This window comes from Copidosoma floridanum, unplaced genomic scaffold (assembly GCF_036245765.1).
Source record: "Copidosoma floridanum isolate Cflo_tuat_1 unplaced genomic scaffold, Cflo_Japanese_pri ptg000040l, whole genome shotgun sequence".
NCBI lineage: Eukaryota > Metazoa > Arthropoda > Insecta > Hymenoptera > Encyrtidae > Copidosoma > Copidosoma floridanum.
The window spans coordinates 5,906,018-5,933,468 of NW_028321917.1; the positions used below are offsets into that span (position 1 = coordinate 5,906,018).

Here is a 27,451-nt window from a genome sequence, read left to right on the forward strand (position 1 = left end):
GCGTGCATCCGGCAGACTGACCACTTTTGTATTGAGTGCTACGCTTTGTACGTTTACCAGTTTTTTTCTTTTTTTTTTAATCGGGGGATTTTCCAAAGTAGTGTGTTTTTTACCATGGAGTGGATTGCTAGTTATGTGATTATGTAGAGCAAGTGATTCTGACCCAACAATATTATGTGTCATTTCACGAAATCGTTATTGTTATTTCTTGTCTAGGTTATTTAAGACAACACATCCAGTGTTTTAGAATTAAAACTAGTTTTTTTATGTGACAATAGAATGGATTCTAAAAATTTTTGGCTGTTTAATACCCTATACGTTACAAAAAAAGATAATGAAAAAATATTCATTTCTAAAATATTGCATTTTTATACGTGAAATATACAGTTTCAAGAACACGTTTGTTGCTTATCAAGAAACGTTCGAGCAGTTGATCCTATCAGTAAAGTCGGATAGTTTATCCAAAAAAAAAATCACATTAGCAGTATATGTTTTTGACAATTATAACGAGTAGCAAAAGTATAAACAACGTTTGTATTATGCGTGAATGAAAAAAGGAAATTCAGATCAGATATCGGAGTAAATGCACAAGGAAAATTTACAACATATAAAAAAGCTATAGCATTCGTATTTGATAAAAAGTATATCAACGATACTTTTGTCAGGAATTTGGTATGTAGCCCGTCACTTATCATACAAATACATTAAAAGTACAATTTTATTACGAAAGTGTCCGGTACGATTGACGTTTGAGATTATTAAGTTTTACCTGTACATTCTTGCGCGTTAAATATTTTTAAAATTATCTTTCATCGAAACGCCATGCGTCATAGTTCAAGAACAAAAAACAGCATTACAAAATTGGACTCGAGTACAGATTGAGGAAGTCTTGGTAAAGTTGATAATTTTGCTTACACTGCTGATCGACATACATTTTGACAAACAAATTACATCCAATAAAACTGTCTATTATTATTTCTCCTTTGGCAAAACGTATCTACCTCAGTCTTAATCTCATTTCTATGGTATTATTTATCGAGTGAGTAAGAGCTCGAGAGAGAGATCCCAATCTATAGGTCCCAACCGCTCGGTTTAACTATATACCAACTTGTCCAAGGCTCGGTAAGCCCGATTTTTTTTTCTTTTCGTTTTTTCATCGACAGACTTTTATTATGTGGGTTAAATACTTTCGCGCGTCTCGCACTACTTTTCTTCTCCGGCGCGGTTGAGTAACCTTTAGGCCATCGATATTACTCGATAGTGAAAAACACGAAACTTCATCCACACGTTGGAAAAAAAAGTTCGTTGCCTATAATGTGTGACTTGATTTTCATAAAAGATGACTAAATACCACTTCCTCTTAATGCATATAGAGCAAATTCAACTTACGAATTGGCGAAAGTACGCGTCGAAATTAAAATAATAACGATGCATAAAGGAAAAATATACAATTTGCGGAACGCCAAGTTTCTCCCGACAAGTGGGACTCGATGCTGGGTTTTCACTCCCCTAGATTTCCTACTCTTGATAATTAATGGTCGGCTGCAAAGGCATCCTCGTCTGAAATACGGTTCTTGTTTTGCGAACCACTCGCGCATCCGGCAACAACCGCGAGACGCTTCTTATACATACGTCACGTGTCTGTCCTTATGATCAATGGTGCCATTTTTCACGTATACCTTTTAATAGTCTCGAATTTTTATATATGTACCGTTCAAATACTATAGAGATCGGTACGAAAAACAAAGCTGAACGATTTTTTTCGTGTAATGCCGGTATTTCGATGTTGTACATGTAGAATATCGGTAACAAAGTTACACCTTAGGTTCTCTCTGTGAGACTCGAGTGAGAGATCGCACAGTTCGTAACAAAAGCGAGCATTACAATGACGATTGATTTTCTTCCACGCCCGAAGCAAGTGCAGTGCACCACAAACCGATCCCTCAACAAAAAACAACTTGAACAACACTCGACCTCCTCAGGGGAAAGGAACATCTACACACACACACACACGCACACTCCGAAGCTGTATACAAAAAACATCAACTCGATTGAAACAAAAAAAAATGAGAAAAATCAATGAATCCGAGAACATCGGTAAGAGGATCGCAAACACAGGGAGGGAGGGATCCTTTGTGCCCAACGACGATTATATGAACCGCACGGCCTTGCCGCGATCCACTTTCTTATCAGCGTTCCCTCCTTCGTTCCGTCCTACCCGTGCATTGCAATTATACGTATATATACATTGGTATGAAATATCCCAGAATGTTCTGCTCCCCAAACGATCGCTCGTGGAAAAGTGGATATAGAAACTCGGGGTGCCGAACCAAGTGATAAAAATAAAAGGGTGTCCGTGTACGCATGGCATTGTACGTTAAATGTCCGTTAACTAGAAACGTGTGACGAAAAAAGGGGTGCATAATGTACTTTGTAAAGTATACCAACTCACCTGACACCTGCGTGCCTTCTTGCAACGCACGGGGTGCCTCGTAACGTCAGTCGTTATTGCCCCGTGCCGTCAGCCTTGCCTTCTCGTCGGTTTTGTCATACTGATTGATTATCCTTGCCACTGTTATTTCAACTGTTTAATCTGTCACAAAACGTTGAAACAAGTTGAAAAAATAAACGCAGGCGACGGAAGAGAAAACTAGTACTTGTATAGGTGAATGTGTACCACGAGCGTTAAGAGAGAGACCTGTGAGGAGAAGGTTGCGCGCCTGTCCGCTTCGGGCCGAAGCGCAGGATCGACTGGTTTTGCGCGCCTCGCCGACACCAGCAATGCGTACATACAACTGGTGATGGCCGAGCCAACTGCTCTGCTCCGCTGCAGCTGAAATACCGCAGCGCGCCGGTGGCAGTTTGTGCTTTGTATGTATACATGTGTGCCTTATTATATATTATTATATTATCTTATCTTACTAATATATAAAGCAAAGTCGCTAAAACCGTTGTAATCGCTAACCACGAAAACTACTGAACCGATTTTGCTGAAATTTTGCATACCGATTCTTGACACTTCCTAGATGGTTTTAGTATGATTTTTATCTTGAAAAATTTAATAACAATAGCAATAAATAAGCTCAAAGTATTGCAAAAATACGCCAGATTTTCACTTTAGTTCAGTGGGATCTGCTAGGTGGCGTCAAAATAAAATCAAGGCTACCTGCAACAGAATTAAATAAGTGTGGTTATAGTAGGCCGGAGCGTCGCGATTATTACTGCAATCGTCTACTGGCAGGTCATCAAGCTGTATCGAGAAAGTAAATGATAGTCGTGCAGCTGGGTATCCCGATTACAGATGACGCTCTTCTCCAATGGACAAGTGATCTAAGTCAATTTTCACCCTAAACCTCTAGAATTGGACAGTGCCATCAATAAAAAATTTATTCGATAACGTCTCCGGCGGAATACCAGGAGACGTGTCTAGCCAGAGCACATCCTGCTTCAACACTTCAGAGTTATGTGACCGTACTGCAATCTGTCCTGGTACCGTCAGAGAATTTTATTACTACAATTGTAAGCAAGGGAAGACAGCCCTGAAGAGTACGGCAACTTCTTAGTGGTCATTCTAACGGCATGATACCTATACAGAGAAGGTATTCTACAGTCCCACTTTCCCGACTAACGATGAGCGGTTGGTTATCCAGGGAACGACCTGAAGACGAGGTATATTTTGGTCAGCGGCGTATCTCTCTCATGTACTCCGGTCTCCGTACACAGACTTCGAGGGTAAGAGTCAAGCTACCAACAGCTGGCTCTCCATCATCAAGAATAATAATAAGGAATAACTAGAAATTTCACCACTGGCCTTTTTCAGGGCCAATATAAGTATTTACGTTCATTACTTAACCTTCAATCTCATCGGTTCTTTTAAGGGCCACCTAAGCAAGGCTGGGAACCCCGGTGACCGACGACCCTATATTACCCTCTCGACTCTAAGCATTCAATCAGGAATCACCGATCCTCTCCAAGGTCTGCGCTGGGCGAACCTAACAGCTATGATGGAAAAAAAAACTTGAGCCAACGGGAGTCTCCAACGGGCAAGTATCATGAATCAATCTCTACTAATCTCTCCACCTTAGATCATTAAGACAACTGAGTCTGCAAAAAAAGGTGCTTTAGACACCAACGTCTTCGACGTTATACCAGGAGACGTTGGGAAAGAGCACTACAACTAGCTCCAAAGCTTCGGACTTTGTAATTTTTCTCCCGATCAGTCTGGGGCTTTAACAGCAAGCCAGAGAAGATCACCCTGAAGTATCCAGGCAGTCACAATTGCTGTTAACTTAAGTCAAGAAAGAGTTTACTTAAGAAGCTCACCGGTCTTTTTTAGGGCAATCGGACGTCGTACTACCTTGTCAACAAATATATATTAGAACTTAACAAAGTTGACAGAAAATAGAATTTAGGGGTCACAAAAGTCGCAAGAGGGTGAATTGGAAGGAGAACTTCAAATGTATCTAATGAATACAATTTTAGGCGTCACGAAACTGACGCAGAAAATTTATCGAGATTGGAACAGCAGTGTCTAAATCGACAAATAAAGAATCCATTACGTGAGAGATCAGCTTTTGATTTTACCCTCACAGTAATCTCTTAAATCTTTAAAGATCTAAATTCAGGTTTTTAAATAAGAAGAAAATATATTTGTATTTTTGTGGCAATAAAAAATGTAGAGATTAAGTTCCAGGACTTTGTTGCTCTGGTAAGAAATTTGTGAGATAAGAGAAAAAAAATTTTTTTTAATAAATATTTTTGGGAGTTTGAAATCTTAACATCTTAAAAAATTTATGGCATAAGGAAAGCACGGTACTTTTTAGCATAATTATATTAATTATATTTTTTTTAATTTTTAAAGCTTATTATTTGACCAAATAAACTGTATAGATTGCGACCAAATATGTTTTTAGTAAGAAGATTTTTGTACTGAGAAGTGTCAGGAATAAATGTAAAATTTCTAACTGAAAACGCTTCATATTACATGTCAACACACTACGGTGTTCCATTTAGTAAGTCTCTGGCGAAGCCGTGACGGGGGGCCGCTAGTATATTATAATAATGTAAAATATAATTGTATGGATTTATAAAGATGTTCGTTAGTTTTGATTTTTTTTTTCATACCCACACTTGGGGAGATTCCAACAAAAAATTTTAAAATTGTTAGATAAAAGTAATTAAGATTACTTTTTTTTAAAGAACCTTACACATGTGCGCTTTTTTAATATTTTTTCCAGATGTATTTTTGAGGAAAAAAAATCACTTGATTTCACAATTTAACATGTAGTTTCATGGGGGTCGGCAATTAAGATTTATTCAAACTACCATCTGAATAAATCAGATCTTTTTAAAAAACTTTCTTCTAATTAAAAATAAGTTTAGCGTATATGTAAAATTTAATTAGTGACCTCCATAGGAGCCTATGTCAAATTGTGGAATTAAACGATTTGTTTTTCTCGAAGACACGTCTAGAAATAATATTGAAGAAATTCATACGCATATATAATGTATACGCTTATTTTTAAACATTTCGGCATAAATGCTTATGTTCATGTACCCCTATAGTTCAGAAATTAGTCGATTAAAATCGTTAAATTATCACAATAATTATTATAAACGGATTAATTTTTTCATTTAAAACTTACAAAAAACTATTTTCTTCAATAAATTGAAAAAAAATGCATAAAAGTGCGTAATCGACTTACTCTACGAAAAAAGATATTGGGTATTCCTATTAAAAGTTTGCATAATCTAGTTAGTAATATAGTTACTATCTTATGAGTAAACATATTTTGTAGCTCAATTAATTTCATCAATAAACTAGTAATTACATTTAAGTTTTGATTAAAAATTTTGTATGTAATACAGTAATGTTGAATTTGAACTATGAATTATATGTAATTGCATACAGTAAAGTGGTTCTAATACATGACATGTATAAATTTTTAGTATAAAAAATTTGTAAAAATATTACACATTTATTATACCATCATATTTAAGATTAGAACTATCGAAAAAAAAGAAAAAAAAAAAATAAAAAATAAAAAATAAAAAATGCATACTTACTTTCACATTCGGATCGCGCGAAGCATGTTTAATATAAGTCATTCAATCAAAGTAATAATAGTGTAACCCTAAATAATGTAATCAATACTAGTTATTTGTACATTTAAAATTTTATAAGTAAACTGTATACATTTTTTGTTCACTCGACAAAACATGGTTATTTAACTTGAAAAATTTTTTTCAATCTTAATAAAGCATTTTTTTTTATTAACTTAAAAATGGATATTTTCAATCCTTGAAAACAAGAGCAAGATTTCTTGACAAGATATCGATTATATGTCAAGACAATATTCAAATCGTGTGACAATAATATTCCCAGAACAAGACAAGACTTACATTTTTAAAATCTAAATGTATAGATCAAGATCCTTAAAATCTCGTATTGTCTCGTCTTGCGTCAACCCTACATGAGTGTTATTACTGTTCAAAATGCTCATTGATTAAAAATTAAAATTACTTATTAGTCCAGGTCATAATCTCGAATTCGGTGGAAAAAATATTTGAATTCGTTTTTTTTGTATTAACTTTTATAACATTACCTCTAAAAAACAAATTTACATGCTTTTAAGTCCAAAACTTTATTAAATAATGAGTATGATATGACCCCATACACGATTTTTGAAATAAAGATGTTGCTATCTTCAATGTTTATTTGAAATAATTATTAAAATTCTAAATGTGACTTCCAAAAAATAATACTTATTCAACTTATTGGTTTTATACGTTTATGGATTTTTCAGATCTTATAACTTATACTTGAATTGATTGTTTTGAAATTTTGATTACTTTCAGGTGGTTTGGACGTTTGGTGTCGTACCAAGTGAGGGGCCCTTTAAGGTTATACGGATTACGAAAAATATACTTTGTTCATTGTCATGATAATTAAATATCTAAATTACATATTCAAATTCCAGAGTTTTATTGGCTTAAAAAGTTATACAACATAGATGAAAAGAATAATAAAAACTCATCATTTCAATCTGTGCATGCGCAGAAGACGAGAACTCACTTTTCTCTTAATCCTCTTAAAATCCAAGTGGTTTAGATATAATTTTTACCATTCTAAAAGATTACTTATAAAAAAAGTACAAATACAGTTTTCATTTGTAAATATATCTCATTTACTTTCAAAGTTATAGTCGTTTGAGTGATATATCCCACAATATTGCGTGCTAAATTAGTGAGTTTTTAGTAGCGATTTTCTGAAAAATTAAGTGTTTGACCCATGTATTTTTTTGATCGCAAATTAATTAGGCACACTTTATTTATATAATTTCGAAATTATCATTCCCATAAAAATCGCCAAAGCCACCTTAGAATGTAAAAATGATTCATCTTAATATTATCTAACCTTCCAAGTTTCTCTCATTAAAGTTGTGTGAGTTTTTTTAATTATTATTACTCTCTCATAGAGAAAGCTCTGTGATAGAAAAAACATGACATGTCGAGATAACGTGTTATTAATACGTTTTGTGGGACTTAAGATCGTTAAAGAGTTTTCTGGATAAAATATTAGCCTGTCGATATGTGTATTGATCTATATGATCTTATCTTACTAATAAATAAAGCAAAGTCGCTAAAATTGTTGTAATCGCTAACCACAAAAACTACTCAACCGATTTTGCTGAAATTTTACATATCGATTCTTGACACTTCCTAGATGGTTTCAGTATAGTTTTCTTACCATGGGCCCAAAGTGCAACTGCCGCTTTGCATCCTTGTAATCGCTTTAGGCCCACGAGCAGAAAATTTTTTTGCGCCCTCCAGGCTCAAAGTACTTTTCTGCCCTAGGGCCCAAAGTGATTTGCCGGGCGAAAAGTGTGACCACGGGCACAAAATTGCACTTTGGGCCCTTGGTAAGAAAAACATTATACGTGACTCGGGCACTAACATACAACAATCGCCCCCTTTGGGCGCTCATGTTTGTACTTTGTGCCCTAGTACAAACGAAATGATACCCTCGGGTGGTTTTGGGAGGCTGGTACTTCCTTGGGCGAAAAAGCAGTTTTCCGGAACTCGTTCGAAAAGTCTCCTTTACGAACCTCGTTACGTCCCTCGCCTTCAGCTCGGGCCGCAAACCTCTCGGTTCGCAAACAGAGACTTTTCAAACTTGTAGGAAAACTACCATTTTATCTTTAAAAAGTTAAGAACAAAAGCAATAAATTAATAATCTCAAAGTTTTGAAAAAATACGCTATCTGTGCGCTATAGTTCCGTTGAATTTGCTTGGTGGCGTTGAAGTAAAATCGAAACAACCTGCAATTGAATTAAATAAGTGTAGTTATGATAGGCCCAAGAAACGTACCAAATACTCAGTCGTTCACTGACAGTGTATGAAGCCTAGAGCTGGGAGTCATGCAGCTGAGCATCACGGCTATCGACGGCACTGTTTTTAAATGGAGACGTCTAGCCAGATCACACTCTGCTCTAGCATTATGGCCATTCTTCTAACCAACCTGGTGTTGCTACCAGAGAAGATTATATTACAACAGCAAGAAGGTATTCTCCAGGCCCACTTTCGCGACTACCGATGAGTGGTCGGTTATCTGGGGAACAGTCAGAAGACGAGATATTCTTTGGTCAGTGGCGTACCTCCCTCCAGCACGGTCTTCGTACATAGAGACTCTGAGGGTAAGAGTCAAGCTACCCGCAGCCAGCTCTCCATCATCAATAATAATAATAATAAGGAATAGATGGAAGTACCACCACGGGCCCATCATAAGTATTTGAGTTTCCTACTTAACCACCAATCTCATCGGTTCTTTTAAAGGCCACCTAAGTTTAAACTACCTTGCCAACAAATACATTTTTACTACCATTTTCGGCAACGATTCATCGACTAAAAGACTATATAAAGCCGGCATCTATTAAATCAAGTCAGTCGTTCACTGGCAGATGTCACGAGCGGCGTTGTTCGTCGCAAGGCTGGGAAGAGGGATAGGATTGATGGCTGTTGACTGACGTGTGAGGTTATAAGTTCGAGCCACAACTTTTTGACAATAATTCCCTACTAATTCTGATATTTTTAACGCAAAGTGTACATACAAGTCGCCTCTCTATTGATTGTATTTTAAAAATAGTTATCTCTCGCCTCAGGGCGTGGAGCCCAACACCCTTAACATGGTGGTCGATGTGAACGAAGGCACGACATTTACCTCATCAGGCGCAAAAAGAAAATTCCATGTAGTGAACACAGAAAAAAACAACAGTGCAGATCTTAACAACCAGAAGAAAAAGTTCGAGATAGCTAACGACTCATCGCCAGAATACTTAAAACCCAAATTACCTATTATTGCAAACAAGAAGGAAATATTCCATGAAAACAACCTTGGCCCTTACGGCGTATGGGTGAGATTTATTAAACAAGAAGGCCAGGAAGAATTAAACCCATTCGCAGTTGGGAGCATTGTCTTTAAATCTTACAAACATATCGAAGATATAAGAAAGAAAAGCAGATATTCTGTTGAAATTATGTTTAAAGATAAAAACGAAGCCAATAGGCTCCTACTTGACCCTGCACTTAGTGCACACAATCTAGAGGTTTATATTCCAACTTTTCATAAGTTAAGAAAGGGAATAATCAGGAACGTACCGACTTACATTACCGAGGATTCCATCATGGAAGGCCTCCAATCAAGCATTGAAGTTCATGATGTTAAAAGGATGAATAGGAAAAACAGAGAACCTAAAACAGAAGAAGATAAGTGGCTTCCAAGCAAGTCCATATTGATCTCATTTGTTGGACAAGAACTACCCAAACACATCTATCTTTATTCATGTAAAACGACAGTAGAACCATATATCTCAAGACCACTGCAATGTTTCTCGTGTTTCGGCTTTGGTCACACCAACAAAAAATGCCAAAAACCAAGATGTATAATTTGTGGACAAGGAACACATGAAGGACTTCCATGCACCCAACTCCCCTACCTACCAAGATGTGCAAACTGTGGTGGAAACCACAAAAGCATTGACTCCCAATGTAATGTATACAAGAGCTATGCTAGAATCAACGTTATCATGGCACTAGACAACATTCCTTTCATAGAGGCTAAAAAACAAATTATTAAAGAACCTGGATGTCCGCTTCTATCAATTGAAATGAATCTAAAAAAAACCAAAGAAAATTTTCCTAATCTGCAAAAACAGAAGGAAAACTTACTTAAGAAATATAGCTACGTAGTCAAACAAACAACCAAACCTAAAAATCTACATGAAAATACACAACATCAAGAGGAATGCAACACGATCAAGCTTCTTAAAAACAAGCCAGAAGTTGGTCAAATCCCACCAACCTTGTCAGACCACTTTGTTACTCAGACAGGCCACAGCCAACAAAAAAATCAAAATGGATCCAACCAATACCATAGCTCACAACAACGTCGCAAATCTCAAACTCAACAGAACCACCTACCTGAAGATGACGAATCCTCTCCAACGATTGAAAACAAATTGAAGCAAAACAATCTAAGTATCAGCCCCACCAATAAACTACCTGATAAGTTAAAAAGTGATCCGTCCAAGATAGAAATTAAGTATACTTATCCTAACTCTCAACCTAAGACAAAAAAAAAAAAATAAAAAAAAAAAAAAAAAAACTTCTGTATTTATACATATGTACTTATATACTTATCTATTTATTTAAGTAACTTTCGATGAAAAAAAAAAAAAAAAAAAAAAAAAAAAATGTCTAGAACTAGTGTAAAGATATTACAATGGAATTGTAGAAGTATTCGCAACAAACTAGAATTTTTAAAACATGCTCATAACTATGATATTATTGTTCTTCTAGAAACCTGGCTCAAAGAGAACGATAGATTCTCGATCGGGGGATTTAACCCAGTCAGATTCGACAGAAAAACCGGAGACCACGGCGGTATAGCCTTTTATGTTAGAAAAAAATTTATTTATACTACTTTAACTATGAATTGGCTTCATGATTGCCTTGAACTAGGTTCCATAGTTATAGACACAGATTTAGGCCCCTTTACAATCATTGCATGCTACAGACGCCCCGAACATCAATATAATATCACTATTGAATCATGGTTGGAACTATCTGACATTGTAAGGGATCTAGATTCCTTCACTCTTGTTGGCGACTTTAATTCGCATCACCCATTGTGGGGTAGCTCTAGCAGCTGTATTAATGGAAATATGATATTCGACAACATTGATAATGACTATCTATTTCTTCTAAACGATGGTAGTTCGACTCACTTTACCTTGAACAAAACTGGCATTACCTACTCAAGCATAGATCTTTCCTTCATATCTATGAACCTTGCATCCTCCTCGGAATGGGCTGTCTTGGACGATTCCTGGGGCAGTGATCACTACTCTGTCGAAATCTCAATCAATGTCATACCAGATTACATTCCTAAAATTAATTATAGATATAATCTAAAGAAGCTAAACTGGGATAAACTCAACCTTGAATTAGAAGAAAATGAACATATCTTCTTCTCTCTAAACTACATTAATAGTGATGTTCTGCTGAGATACAAGACCTTTACTGATTGCATTCACAGCAGTATTCAAAAATCTCTTAATTACTGTTATAAAGAACCAGATTACTTCAAAAATCCATCTCCACTTAAACCCAAAAGAGGAATCAAACAACCTATTTGGTGGAATGAAAAATGCAACAAAGCCATTAGAATTAGGAAAGCCAGCTTTAAATCAATACAATATAGATGTGACTTGAACTCTTTTATAAATCATAAAAAGATTATGGCAAAAACAAAAAGAACTCTTAAAGAAGAAAAAAAAGACTCCTTCAAAAAATTCTGTACTTCTATTAATAGTAAAACTAAAATCACTGATATATGGCACAAGGTCAAATGCTTTAAAAATGGCTTTAACCGCCCTTCCCAAACCACGGGAAATAAAACTTTTCTGAAAGAAACGGAAAATTGTCTCGATTCGTTATGCACTCCTAAGCCCACCACAAATCTTGTTGACTTTTCTATTCTCAAAGATGACCCAGAAAGCTCAAATCACATACTTTCCAAGCCTCTTTCCTATGAAAAACTCAATCTCGCATTAAACTCTACAAAATTAGACTCTTCCCCAGGATATGACAGAATTACATATAGGATTATCTATTACCTCCCACAATCATACAAACGTGCACTCTTCGATATTTTCAATGATTTATACAATCAGAACATATTCCCTGATGACTGGCAAAACTACCTAATTTCTTTCATTCCTAAGCCAAATAATAAAGCCAGGCCTATTGCCATGGCCTCCTGTATCCTAAAGATTTTTGAAAAAATTATCAGTAACAGATTCACTTGGTATCTGGAATCAGAAAACATCTTACGAGATTCTCAGAATGGATTTCGCAAAGGCAGGTCTTGTATTCATAACTTAGCCAAACTCACCACAGACATTCATAAAAGCTTCTATCTAAATAAAAGTCTTGTTGCATTGTTTATCGACATCAAAGGTGCGTTCGATAACGTCCTCCCAGATATTGTCATCAAAGATTTAATTGAATTAAATCTACCTAAAAACTTTATGCTCTTTGTAAAAAATTTCATATATGACCGCTTCCTTATCCCTCTCAACTCAACAAAAAAAGAAAAATTCTTTGCAAATAAAGGGCTTCCTCAAGGCTTGACCCTCAGCCCAATTTTATATGCCCTTTACACCAACAAAATAAGTTCTATTCTAAACAAATTGACCAACTTATTGAGCTTCGCAGACGATGAAGTCATTTACACTTCTCTGGACAACATCATGGACTCTATAAAGCTAATCAACTCAGAAATAAGAAAAATCATTGCTTTTCTCTTAAGTAGAGGGCTAAGTATTGCTCCAGAGAAGTGTAAATTAATTTTTCCTTACACCTCCGCCGAAAGTTCGTTCCATCTGACCCGATTTTGAGCTAGAAAAAGCCTCATATCAGTCCTGCCATATGTGCGCAGAACGAAGTGCGCAGATATATATAGTTATATATTCAGCACCGAGAAGCAGCAGTAGTTATACACTACATATATATATATACGGCTAACGGAGTTATAACCTTTACAGTTTATACAACACAGAAAATCATTGGATATTTATTTACATAAATTATTGGATATATATATATATATGTTTTTTTTTTTGCACAATTTACATGTATATATAAATTTATTAATTTCATATGAACAGAGTACACAACACAAAATTAAAACTACCAAATTAATGTTTTTTGATCAGTTACTATCACTTTAATTATTTATTTAGTATATAAATGTAGTATATACATGTCATATTACAAAAATAAACTATGAAATCTTTTATTTAATCGTATTATGCTTATCACAATTATAATAGTTATTGATAATAACCTGATTTATTTTGCACTTACGGATATAAACATTAGGATTTTTAAAATGATCTTTATAGGATCCATGATTCGAATTTAAACGGATTTCTCTTCCTCTCGTTTTGCCAGCACGACCAACCTGCACAAATCCTCGGCCCAATCTGATTCTATATAATATACTACAGTCTCAGCTAGCGTATATATATAGATATACCTATACACATGTACACTCATCTACGTGCATTTAAGTGGTATTGTTCGAGCGACCGATCGATCGACAATAATGCATAATGCACTAAATCTTTGACTGGATTTTTAAACCATCATTTTTAACAAAACTAAAACCGTGGTGACGAACTTTCGGCGGAGGTGTAAGGAAAAAAAGTATACGTACCACGGCCAAAAAGTGGGGCTACATCTGACCGCGCATTACCGGCCTCGCCTTCGGCTCGGCCGATAATATAGCGCGGTCAGTAATAGCCCCACTTTCTGGCCTAGGTACGTAATATACTAATCTTCAACAAAACCAATCTCAATACTGAAAACTATTTCATTAAAATCAACAACTTTAAACTTTCACCAGCAAATAATGTTAAATTTTTGGGAGTTTATCTTGACAAAAACCTCAATTGGCATAAACAGATTGACTACCTTGTTGCCAGGAGCCACCTCCCTATGAGCATTATAGGATGCTTACGGAAGACGTGGTGGGGAGCTGACCCTCTGTTGCTAACAGGATTGTATAATTCGATGCTTAGACCTATCTTGGAATACTCTGGCTTTCTAATATCTCCCTGTTCCCAATCCTACTTCAAAAAAATTGAAACGGTCCAAAACAAAGCTTTAAGACTAGCCCTAGGCTACAGAAAAAGCACTCCTACAAATATTATGCTTTCAGAATCTAAAACGCCCTATTTAACTGTCAGATTTAAATACCTTGCCTACACTTTTCTTCTAAAATGTCTCTCGTATAAAAACAATCTTATCATCAAGAACCTAGAAGAACTTTCTAATTTATCCAACAACCCTACCCTCGTCTTTCGCTACAAGAAATCTCTCCTATTAGATTGTTATGAAAACTGCTGGTTTTACGAAGATGCCATAATCCAATCAAACTTATACCCTAGCTTTTCCCATCCATTTTTTTATAATTTCTTCTCAGTCGACTGTAATCTCACAACTGAAAAATCAATTCAAATTTCAAGTTCTCCTAAAAAAGAATTTTCCAATTTATTCCCTACTGATTTGAACAATATCTTTATTTACACTGATGGCTCCAAAATTTCTACTGAACACAACTCTTATACCGGCTTTGCCACCTGGTCAGAGAACAAAGACTTTACTTCAGCCTTTAAAATACCTGACTCCGCTTCAATATTCTCTGCAGAATGCTTAGCTCTCATCCATGTTTTTGAACAAATAATTTCTTCCAGCAAAAACCAATTTCAAATTTTTACAGACTCTCTCAGTGTTTTAATTTTCTTAAGCAACACTTCTGGACTCAAAGCTGAATCCCACTTTATAGTTCAAGTAAAAAAGCTCATATCATCAGCTATCATACTTAAAAAAGACTTTAAAATAAATTGGATACCTTCCCATGTGGGAATATTAGGCAATGATGAAGCTGATCTATTGGCAAAAAATGCTGCACGCCATGGCACGCTTATAAACCTGCCAATTCCATTTCAAGTGATGCCATGATAAGAGAGAAAAGATTATTTGATGTTTCGTCCCGGGAGCACGCCAGGACTCATTAGTAAGGCTGATGACGTGCTCCCTGCCTTAGACACCTATATCGGTGGGGATACCCTAGCACAATCTTAAACGCCGTTATATAGTAACCAACATGAAAATCCGGGCACTTGCGAGTAGGTCAACTTCAATGATTTGACACCTAGCGGATGGTTGGAGAAAGACGGAGAGCAGTAGTGACCATGTGGTAGTGAGGGTCCCCACACACACTCCCCCTCCAGTTACGACGCCGGAATGGCCGGATGAAGGAGTGGTGACGATATGTGAGAAGTACGCGGTAACGTGTGTATGACGTGCGAGATGTGGTGTATTAACAGAAGGCAAGATAGGGGAGAAAGAAGTCGATAGTTGATAAGGTAGATCTCTGAATCCTCCTGACGCCCCCTGACGCTGCTAACGTAGGACCTCAGTTGGCTAGAGAGGCAGCCTAAGTAGGCCCTACTGATCGCCTACTTATAATTTCTGTTTAGGTCTCTCTCTCTCTCTCTCTCTCTCTCTGGTCTACTCGAAGAAGCTACTCTCTCTCTCCTCTTTCTTTCTCTCTCTCTCTCCCTCTCGCTCAACTCTGCTGTCTATCCTTACACATGACAAAACGCGACAAATAAGCGACAAACATGACAAAAAAGAGCCACTCTCGCTAGCTTACCGATGGGTAGGCGCTTACGGGCTTCCGTACAAAACGCGTGAATAATGGTGGCACTCCCGAGCAAGCACCTCCCCGATCAGAAATTTAATGGGTTTGCCACCTTAGTTCATGGGGTCCCCCTTAGGCTGCCTAGTTGGTACCCCATTAGGTGCGTCACGGGGCGAACTGAGGGTCCATCGTAGGCTGCCCCAATAACCTAGCCAAAACTGTTGAAAACATAATATATTTCTGTGTTTGGGTTAAATATATGTGACCGTAATTTAATTCTTCCTTATCTGCACGGCCGATAAACTCCATAATCTGCATAGCACGCATGGTAAATCAGGCACATGCTCTTATGATAATTGTATTAAATGTAATAATGTACCTACACAAAAAATACAAAGGGTTAGGTAAACTTTCTTTCCTATTGGGGCACACTAGAGAGGACCACATCTACGCCCCGTGACGATGCCATTCTATAGGACCACATGTGGTTAATTTGGCAGCCTAGTGTGGATCCCATCAGCACCCCACTAAGGTTTCTGATCGGGACCAGACCCGTCCCGGCGCACGTACATATCGATAAAAATAAAAAAAAAATACCAGTCGATAAATATTGATTTGCTCCATTCATCTGTATGACTAAATTAATTTGATACATATTAGAAGTTTGCAAAAAAAATTAATAAAGAATACACGTATGAATTCGTGTGTATCTCATGAGAAAAAGTTCTTTTCGCAGTTTTAGGTGCACTATTTATTTGCGCCGTTTGTAATTAAATTTGCGCTGCGGTAAAAAGTGTCAACAGTCAATGTATCAGTACTTAATTAACAAAATTTTAGTTTTTGCGAATCGAATCCACCTTTTAACAATACGCACTGCGCATGCGTAGAAACTTTTCATTGCTACACTATGCTAGGGACTTTTTTAATCGTAGGTTTTTCTGCATGTGCATAGGTACATATATATTGTAGTTTAGTATGTGTGAAATGGCACTCTGGCTCTGGCATTGTAAAAAAATATTCCAATCTGCTACTGTAGTCTGTACCTATCATCTTCGTCTGAGTAATCGTGTTCCTGTGGTTATCGTTGTCAAACTGCTTGCTCTTTACTCCTTTGCGGCTTTGCAGCCTTTTCTGTATAGTTGGGTTACGATTGGCTCCGTATTGTGCTTGAGACTTTCCTACAAAGCACTGTTATGCTGGCTGTCTAGATTTTGGAGCAACGAAATTTCGGAGCTACTGTGTACGTATAACCCATAAAAAAATCTTGATGGTTAGTTACCATAGTTACCTAGGATGCTATTCACAATATTATATATATATTTCATATAATATATATTTTGTTAAGATGGTTTGGTAACCACTAACATAAGCAATTATTGATTGTTGCTACGAATACAAGATTCCTGAGTACTCCAGTAATCAGCAGCATGACTCCTCCCGTGCGTTCTGCTTTCAAGTTTTTATACAACCATATACTTATTCATTATTATGTGTACATGCTATTGTGTAGTAACCTTGTTTTGACAGCCAAAGCTGATGATCGAGAGAGCCCAAGTTTCATCCTGGCCTTAATATCAGTGGCATTTATTTACATCACACACATTTTAAACGGAATTTCAACACTAGTCTGTCTCTTGAGACAATGCTGACGAGCACGATGCACATGGTTCATGAACCTCAAGCTGATCCTGTGGGGAGCGACCTTTACTCATTGCAAGGGACATATTTTCAGGAACATCAGGCCCATAAAGATGCTGCTCAGTCGCCACTACTGTAGTAGGATCTGGCTGCAAAGAGAATGTAAGAATAGAAAAGTGAGGATGTTGAGAGAATCAAAAAATGAGCTGTAAAAAAAGAATTTTTTAATGTGTCCAAACATTTTTCAAATATTTGCACCAACTTATTTTATTTATTTTTCTTGTATAGAACAACAAACAGAAATCTAGAAGCTGTAAGAGGTACTGCTATTGTGATATCTACACTAGAATATCACAATATAACGCGAACATGACTTGATATTTTGCTCGACATGAATAAAGTTGCTCTAGACTGGTGATTCTGAGTGAAGCTGTCGAATAAAAGCTACAAATGATACTTAAAGGACTTCAAGAAAAAATTGACTTTCAAGAACAGGATATGACTGTTACTCAAAGTTAGACATTTACTCAGTAATGCAAAGGAAAAAAAAGGATCTTCTAATTTAAGTAAATAAATATTTTTTTCATAATTATTATACAACTTTTATATAATCCATAAGGTTTTATATACATTCTATGTATTATTAAATATGGATTGTACGATTCCACTTTTATATCTTCACTTATACAGTTCATATTTAGACACGTTAATTAAATAAAATTCCAATCCCTAATTCTCGTTTGAGTTTTTTTAACAAATGAATTAATGAGCAAAAAAAAAAACTCAATATAATGTATTTACCAGATAAAAATTTTGCGCTCATTTTATGTGATCATGACTAATATCCAATTTTCTTGATGGTAATGGAATAATGAAAATAATAAAATTAAATTAAAATATATGAATTAAAAATAAAGATTATTACTTAAGTAAATTTTTACAAAGCTGAGACAATTAATTCGATGCTAAAACTCGTTTACATACGGTAATGAATCGCTAAACTTTAACATTGTATCCCATCTTCATCACAAGTTAATGGGTTGTATAAACAAATTTCGCATATTTTAAATATTGTTACATTTTATATATAATATACCACCGATCTTAACATTTTTACAGTCTTTGGTACAAGGTCTCTGTTTTTTTTCTAGGTCATTTCTAATAATCCAGGAACCATCAAATTTTCTACAAAGTGCAACGTAATGACCTAAAGAAGCTGGTGGAACTGGAGGATCATATCTCGCAACACCACACAAAATAAAGGTATTATTTTGGATTATTAATTTACTCGGTACATCATCAACATTAGATCTAAAAAATTTTGCATCTACCCCTTGTTCTTGTGCGTAACTTGAAAATGTGTAAGCATCATCTGTATCAATCCAAACATATGAGCCAACTATGTATTTACATGTAGTTGTCTGGTTATTGCAAATATTACATGCTAAATTTTTTTTTTTCAAAATAAGCATTGAGCTTTTCTTGTAGATTTTTGTAATTATGTAACCACGCAATTTCTTATTCAGGTAGTGGCACCGTCAATACCTCATATAGGCTTGTATCCTTGCATTCACAACAAATTTTAGTCATGGTGGTGGACTTGAAAGATTTGAAAATTGTGGAGAATAATGAACCTATATTTGTAAGACCATCCACAACAGAATTTACTTCTGTGAAAATTGAATAAAGTATATGTGCTCGGTAAGTATATACGACATTATTAACACCGTTAACAGCATGTTCCATTAACATTGATGCATAGCATAAATAGGATTTTGAGATGGTATAATTTTTGCTACTATCAATAAATGTTTTAAAATTTTGTACTAAACAGCAACCGTGACTAAGTAGCTCTGTTAATGTATCAAAAGCACACGAGTTTGTAAATGTAATCAATTTACCATTGACGCTTTTTGGTTGCAATTTGTTGGTATTTAGCAAATTACCTTTTCCTTTTTGCTTTGATCCAGAGGGCTTTTGAAAACTTAGAAGGATGTTAGGTGTGGCAGACACATGAATACCTCGTTTCTTAATATCACTTACTTCTAATATTTTCTGATTTTTTTCTTTTTTTTTATCATCTAAGGAAGAATGTAATTTGAGATTTGATGTAAATTGAGTATAATCATGATCTAATAATGAATTATTTGAAAAATTTAATCCATTGTCGACATTAATAGATTCATGTAGACTGATCGTTTTTTCATAAGTAGATACTTGTGAATCTTTTTGTTCCAATAAGTCTGTACTCTCTATTTCCTTTTCTTGCTGTCTCATGACCTCATCTGATTCATCACTTAGTTTTTCTATTTCAGTATGCTTATTTTTCCATTTTTCGACTTCGAATAGATAGTCCAGATTGCACAATAGTCGTTTTTTAGGTTCATGCTTTTCTTCTACATTATCCAATAGTGATCTAGCTATTTTCATGTCCGAATCAATGTCTCTACAATGCTGAGCAAAGAATTCATCAGCTCTTTTAATTTGATTTTTTGACAGATCCTTAAGTTGACCAAAATACGTTTCAGACCTTGAAGACGTAGCTACAATCTTATGATTATTAAAGTAATTTGACATTACATTAGTCCAGCATGGAAAATCTTTTGACAAAGTGCACAATCTTTCTGCTACCTCAGGCGAGAAATAATCATTCTTTTGTGATCCAATAAAAGAATCATCGAAGGTATTTACCCGAAGGACGACTTTTTTTTTAAAATTAGTAATATACTTTGTTGTTAATCTAGTTTTATCTATCTTCACATTTTTACCATCGGTCTCTTCATGTTCACTTTCAGATTCATTGTCGGTAGGGTTTTGTACTACTTCCTCGGGCAAACTAAAGGTTTTTATTGTATCAATTACGTAATTAAATGCATTTTGAAAATTTTCATTGATGTATTTACTCAACAATATCATCAAAACATTTTCAAAAAATATTTGAAATGACTTCAATTCGCTTGTTGTACTTAAAAATCCTATGCATTTGCAGTACATATTTTTCATTTTCCAATCAGAATTTTTCAAGCATTTTCATTTGCTAACAGCATGTATCAGATGAGCAATATCAGTTCTCATTTGAGTGAAAAGATTTACACATATGCCAGCACCTAATAAATATTGTAAGCAAATGTCATCGTACATGCTGAAATTCATAACATTAAATGCTAAGCATGCAGCATTTTGTAACGGTTTCCCCATATCAGTTGTAATGCTAAATGGGACTTTAGCTCCAGACTGTATCCAACTTTGTAGCCAGAAAGTATATGTATATGTATCATTTTTTTCAGATAAAAACTGAGAGACTGGAACTAATTTATTATTAATGTGTGTGCAAATAACGGATAAAAATACGTGATGAGAATCCCCTGTGTCTTTTATGATTTTTCTCACCAATGAACCTGTGTTATCGATACTGTACTATCTAATTGTTGCAAAATGTTGTTATGCAAGTTAATTTGTTCTGAAGACCAATACATTATGTGGAATTTATCTATTGCTATGTTCTGTATAAACTTATTGAATTCTACACTATTTTTTAAGCTAATGACAGATTCTATCAAACTTTTTCCTGGTTCGAGTCCCACATTTCTTTTTGTAGCTTTTCGTTTAGCATCTTGAAGTTGGTGTAAATTATACATATCTGGCGGCTCTTGATCACCATGCTCCATGTCTCGATTTGCCTTTTCTCTTCTCCATTGAACTGGCGTCTTGTGCAAAAGTTCTTTTTCAACTTTTTGTTTTTCTAACTTCTGTAGCTTAATTTTTTTCATATGTGGAATTCCTTTTGTATCTTGTGTGGTAACATGAAATGTGACTGGATTATTTTTTGGCAAGCTTTGACAGATAAGCTTTACAGTTACATCACACTGAATACAAGATCCTACAGCTTTGATGTAAGAATCGCAATTGTTAACGCCATGGCTTTTGAAACTAAATGAACATGGTAATTTTGCTTTCATCCAAATGAGTTTTCTTACTAGAGTTGTCCAACCATCTTGCATTCTTGCAACAACTCGTCCATCACTCCATGTTTTATCAATAGCTTGAATGTTTTTCCATTCATCGATGGAAATCTCAATGTCAAACATTATATTAGCCATTTTAAATTTCTTCAATACAGGTTCTTGATCTTCAGTTTCACTCAAATAATTTTCTGAATCTTCATTTTTTAAATCATGAATTTTCTCTTCAATGCCATGAAGTTTATTGTAATTTGATATCACGTTGTGTCGATCTTGCTGTACATAATTGTAGATATTAATTCCTGACATTAGACCATCAAGTGCTTCGCTTATGTCCATCCATACTTGGTCTTTTTTTGTTTTCAAGCAATGATTAGTGTCATATAACTGAAAATTAATAACACCTGCTCCAATTTTATTTGGTGTTACAGCAGGCTTTCTATCAGCGACCATTTTAATTTCTTATAAATAATCTAACCTATTATTTAAAAAAAGTGACTTAAAATATTGAGTAAATTAACGATTGATACAATTTCAGGGGAGAGGACTTACACCAATAGAATCTGAATAGCCTGGATAAAAATTTAATCAACAAGAATTCAAAAATGTTGAGTACGCAAAAGACTGATTGGAACCATCTGAATTTTTAATACTTGTATACATTGATGAGGCATTTGCAGAAGGATGAGTTTTCTCTATCACTGAATTTCATGCGTGTACCTGATTTTAGAGAGTAGAAGGATATTTGTATCATACTTCGCCAAAAGGAGGAACTTTTTTCTCTCTTCGCTGGAAGAAAGTTCTGCCTCGATCCTGACGCAGGCTTGATGAAAAATCGTATACAACCCTCAGGAGTTCCACGTCTAAATAACCAGCATGATCATAAACAAAATTTTTTACTGTGGTTACAAAAGACATCCCTTTTCATTGGATAACTAACTGAATGTATTTCGGAAAAAAAATTATTACAAAAATCTAAATGTATAAAATTTCTTTTGGTAAGACAACGTTTCGAAAGAAAAAAATTTTCCGGGATACATGAAAAATATTCTTGCTCAAAAATGTCTCGTAAGAAATTGTTACAGCACATTTTAAATGGTTCATAACATTTTTTTTCAAAAAAAAAAAATATTTCCGTTAATTAATAACAACATTTTTGAAATAAAATAATGAAGAATTCATCTAAAAATACTTAAATTTGCGAGTATTCATATAAAACTATATACTCCTGAAGTGTGTTAAAAAATTTCATGGACATTAAACTTTGAAACTTATGACTGGGAATTTTTTAATTACTTAAAAAGAATATTTATTATTTTATAAGTTTCTTTTTAATGTTTAAATATTAATTTTAATAATGTACAATCAATTTTTCAAGAGACGTGCAATGTACAGTTTCAAAAACTCGACTCTATTCTTCCAATTCAATACAGAATGAATTACAAAAAAAAAATACAACATTTCTGAGGTCTATAGTAATGGATTATTCTGGCAATAATTAATTGTAAATCAGAAATAGTTGATAGTACTGTTAACAAGATTAGGGGATCGTGGAAAGAGTTATTAATAATCGTTGACAATTTTTGTGTAATACTCAGATTGATGTAGTATTTTTATCGATTATATTTTATAATTTCCATTTTTAATTACAATTTTACATAAGTGCAGTTTGCATCCCGTGGTCATCAGTATTAAAGTCTTAAATAAGAGAGTTTTAAAATAAAAATCTAGAAATGGTAAATTTCAGTATTTGTTAACAGTGTGCACTTAAAATACTCTATGTAATTGAAGTTTATGATTTTAGATGTATTCTCAAATGTCCTCTCATAATGAATGACTTCGTGCATCAGTAGTCCCTTAAACCAAAATTGTTATTTAATTTATAGTAGGAGAAATAATTGTAGAGTCAATAAAAAATTTTATAAAAATAAAAATTTTAATATATTTTATTTTGCAACACATTTAATATAGAAGTTGTTAAAAGTTTTAAATTTGTCGAGGAAAATTATTTATTTTGTGTCAATGTGTTAATTTAATGTAACTGATCATGTTACACTTCATAAAGCACAATAGCTACATAATATGGTAAAATTCGATTTACATTTTGTATCATGAAAAAAATCTTTTTCATTGTTTATAATGCCGTAAGTTTTGGCAAGTTTCAGATACATAGAAACACTCTATTACCCACCAGTTTTTTTTTTTTTTTTGGATTCGGTATTACTACAAATAAAATAAAATTTTTAATGATCTAAGCGATGTGATTGATGGAAAACAAAATAAAAATTGATTGAAAAAAAAGTTTTACCTCACTTTGTTGTCTACGAGTTTTTAGTTTCATTGCATATCGATTCTTGACAGTACCCATGCGATATACATACTTTTTTATTCTATCGTATTATTCAATATTGAATTAATAAAGATTTATAATAATCTTGGTACTCATAATTAATCAATGTGGTTCTAAAGGAACAAAGGATTGCAAAATTTAAATTTCTCCATGTGCTTATCTAAAAAATTAAAAAATACATCAACCACACCAAATAATCAATTGATTTGAATTATACTTAAAAAATACTGTAACTTGAGCATTTTTACTTAAACGATAGATATAGCTAAAACTGTTTGTCTTCACATAATTCTAAGTAATAGTAAATTAATAATCAAAAAGCTTAGAGTTCGCAATAAATCTTTAAAAACTTTATATTCCGCCTACGATTACACGTTTAGAGTAGTGGTTGGGATAGAGTTTATTGAAATAGCCTGCATTACAGGCCATTAAAAAATAAAAGGTAAAAAAAGTGTTCTCATGACATTTGATTTCTACAACAAAAAGTTAATTAAAAATAAACGTTAAAAAGAGTTTCTTGGACAAATTCTTTATTTTCAAGTTAATAAACAACTTTACAAATAATTTTTACAAATGGCTCCATATGATGCAACCTATGAAGGGAATTTTGAACTTCAAGTTACTAGATGACGAGTCCTCCATGATGAAGCTTGCAAGTCCAAAATTAATCCAGCTGTAAAGAGCAAGTAATTGTTACTGTGATTTTTTTAATTTTTTAAATTTTTATAAGCGATACATCAAATCTGTAGTTATCTTGTAAATCTTGCTGTATAAGAATAACTACTTTGACCAAATATAACGGACAACAGTTATACATTGTTTTATCCAGTGTACGTACATCTGAGCCTGAGGACATTGTCATCAAAGACTTTAATGTTGATGCCCAGTCCAAGCACAAACAAATTGATTGCAACCAGGGCTATTAATCGATAAATCTTTCCTGTTTGGAGCTTAGGTTTGCGCTTAACCTCAATCTTAGTACTAGCTGCTGGTGACTCTCGTGTATGATGTCCACAAATTTGATTGTCATTGCAATAATAGGTAGTAATTGGAAGAACAACCTGTAAATTTAAGATTAATATGTAATTTTGCAAATAAAACAAAGTTTGTAGATGTCACATACACAATATTTCATTAATTTTACAGTATACAAGCATCTTTTTGAGAGGATACATTGACTCGTCTAGAAGAGAAAAATGTACCTACTGCTGCTGCAGCAAGATAGCAGAAAGCAACATGCTTTCAAAGCATGTGTTTGTTGGTGCATAGTGCACTCTAAATGAAAAGTCCCTAGCATAGTGTAGCAATGAAAAGTTTCTACGCATGCGCAGTGCGTATTGTTAAAAGGTGGATTCGCAAAAACTAAGATTTTGTTAATTAAGTACTAATACATTGACTAATGACACTTTTTACCGCAGCGCAAATTTAATTACAAACGGCGCAAATAAATAGTGCACCTAAAACTGCGAAAAGAACTTTTTCTCATGAGATACACACGAATTCATACGTGTATTCTTTATTAATTTTTTTTGCAAACTTCTAATATGTATCAAATTAATTTAGTCATACATATGAATGGAGCAAATTAATATTTATCGACTGGTATTTTTTTTTTTTTTTTTTATCGTTATGTACGTGCGCCGGGACGGGTCTGGTCTGATCAGGTCGTTGTCTATCTTACACCTCGTCTCATCTACCCGCACACGACCTAATCCTCTCTCTCACACAGTCTAGGCTACTCTCTCTCTTTTTCGTTCTCTCTCTCTAGCCTTATCTCTTGGCCAAACGCCCGTGAGTTCAACCCATCGTGAAGGAAGCTATTCAAGTCAATAAGAAAAAAACTCTTCTCGAAACTCAAAGTAAAAATCTCCGATTTCTTATGATAACAGTTTTCAGTAAACAATTCAATCCTACAAATCTAAGCTTTAATAAATGTTTATCAATATTTAATTATTAATATGACCAATGCTCGTAGTCATATTACTTAAAATATTAAGTAAGTTTGATTGATCACATACAGTAATTGGTTAAACAAGACTTTTTTTTACTTCACCGTTTATCTATATCTCGTTTAAGCCTATCACGCTGCAAATTTTGTTAATTTTCTTTGCACATCAAACCGTTAATGACGTCTTAAATAAGAGTTTTCAAGGGCAAGAATGTGATTTAAATAGAAAACAGTTTTGCTAAGCTAACAATTTTTTTTTTTTCTTTTTTACATTGAATAATTGTGTTTTGGGTTTAAGGTGGTTCATGCACGACTCCCGAGTCAAATGTGCTACTGAAAAGATAATTTCTATTGAAGCTGTCAATATTCATAAATATGTTAGTAAATATTCTGCATTAAATGAAAAAAGCATCCATGTCACATTAAAGATCACAATATCCAATATTAAGGTGGTTCTTCACCTAACCCATTTACTTAAACTTACAGGGAAATTTGAAGGGATTGTTTTTTAAGTTATAAGGCATCTTCTCTTAAAATTTCAAGTCCCTTTATCAGGCAAATTTTTAAAAACAAGTCAGTCAAAAAATGCACTTTTAACATGTATTCTTATGTAGGTTACTTTTCCATACTACGATATCATGTAATATCTCGTAAAGTAGAATTAGGATCGTAATAGCAAAAAGTTTGTAGTGGAAGAAGAACTTTTCAGCTTTCTAATAATATAACAAAAGTTTGGGCTAATCAGGGAAATAGTATACGATATTTAATTGTAAACGAAATAACTGACGTGTAAACTGCGGCAACGTCTGCTTGAGTAGGAGCGTACATGCCATTTTCAGAACCTTGCGTCAAAAAAAAATTTTTTTATAACTCTTACTCTGACTTTATTAGCTTGTTTATTCGTATGTTAATGCAACGATATTATAGTCAAGTGCCAGTACAACATATTTTATGTTGCAAATAATACGCTAATCGAAAATTAGAAAACCACAGGGTCCCGTGTCGCTTTGATACGGCACCATCGTGAAAAACCACCTTAAGGTTTTTAAAAACTATTTGATGTAATTCTGATTAACCTCAAAAAATTAGCAGTCGACTCTCACCTATGCTTTTAACATAGTAAATGGCAATTTATGATTGCGTTTCAATTAATATCTTTTAATTTTGTTCTATTAGGTAAAATTTTCAACGAACCATTACAAATGAGATGACTTCTAGCTATTACTCTAGTTTTTGATCATCCTGGCCCAGTTCTACAAAAAGTAATCGCATGACATACGGTGACAAAATTGTATACGTTCACAAGAGCCCGTGTTAACCCAGTGCTCAACAACGATTTTCGAACATCTCGTTCTCGTGATTTTATGCTATAAGCCTATCTGAAATTTTGCAAAGAGGTAAATAAAAGGTTCGTAAAGAACCTCTCCAAATTTAACTTTGATAGCCGAGCTTTTAATTTTCGCATGAACCACCTTAAAAGTTCTTTGTTATTTGAAACAAAGGAACTGTCTAATCTTATAATTGGAAAAAAAATGTAATGACGCTCCTCACAACGGCTCGTCTTATGACCGCTTAAGTCCATATCAAACGGCATTTTTTAAACTGCTCGTCATCGTCATTATTTCGTTTACGATTACCTTATCTAAAAATCGGCTTAGTTATGGACAATTTAATAAGCAACGTTTCTAAATTTCTCCTGGTAGAGCATATTTCATGCAAGAACTTTCGAAAAAAGTTTCGAGAGCTAATAATGTAGAAGTTCCGTAAATGGTTAACATTAA

The 27,451-nt window shown here is 34.3% G+C and overlaps 1 protein-coding gene and 2 long non-coding RNA genes across 3 annotated transcripts in view; 1 reads left to right on the plus strand and 2 right to left on the minus strand.

Annotated features, from left to right (window-relative positions):
• LOC106641539 (uncharacterized) overlaps positions 1 to 2,728 on the minus strand; it is a 46,476-nt gene extending 43,748 nt beyond the window's left edge. Inside the window, exon 1 of the mRNA XM_089597862.1 lies at positions 2,453 to 2,728. The gene's annotated coding sequence lies outside the window, so the exon portion shown is untranslated. The remainder of the gene's footprint in view (positions 1 to 2,452) is intronic.
• A 14,976-nt stretch (positions 2,729 to 17,704) lies between these two features.
• LOC149373138 (uncharacterized) lies at positions 17,705 to 21,947 on the plus strand. The gene is made up of 4 exons (XR_016293451.1): positions 17,705 to 17,976; positions 18,562 to 18,673; positions 18,937 to 19,111; positions 21,911 to 21,947. It is a non-coding gene; the product is annotated as an uncharacterized LOC149373138 (long non-coding RNA).
• A 2,356-nt stretch (positions 21,948 to 24,303) lies between these two features.
• Positions 24,304 to 24,896, minus strand: LOC149373139 (uncharacterized). The gene is made up of 3 exons (XR_016293458.1): positions 24,846 to 24,896; positions 24,561 to 24,783; positions 24,304 to 24,395 (listed from the first exon to the last, which is right to left on the minus strand). It is a non-coding gene; the product is annotated as an uncharacterized LOC149373139 (long non-coding RNA).
• Between the last annotated feature and the right edge of the window lie 2,555 nt (positions 24,897 to 27,451).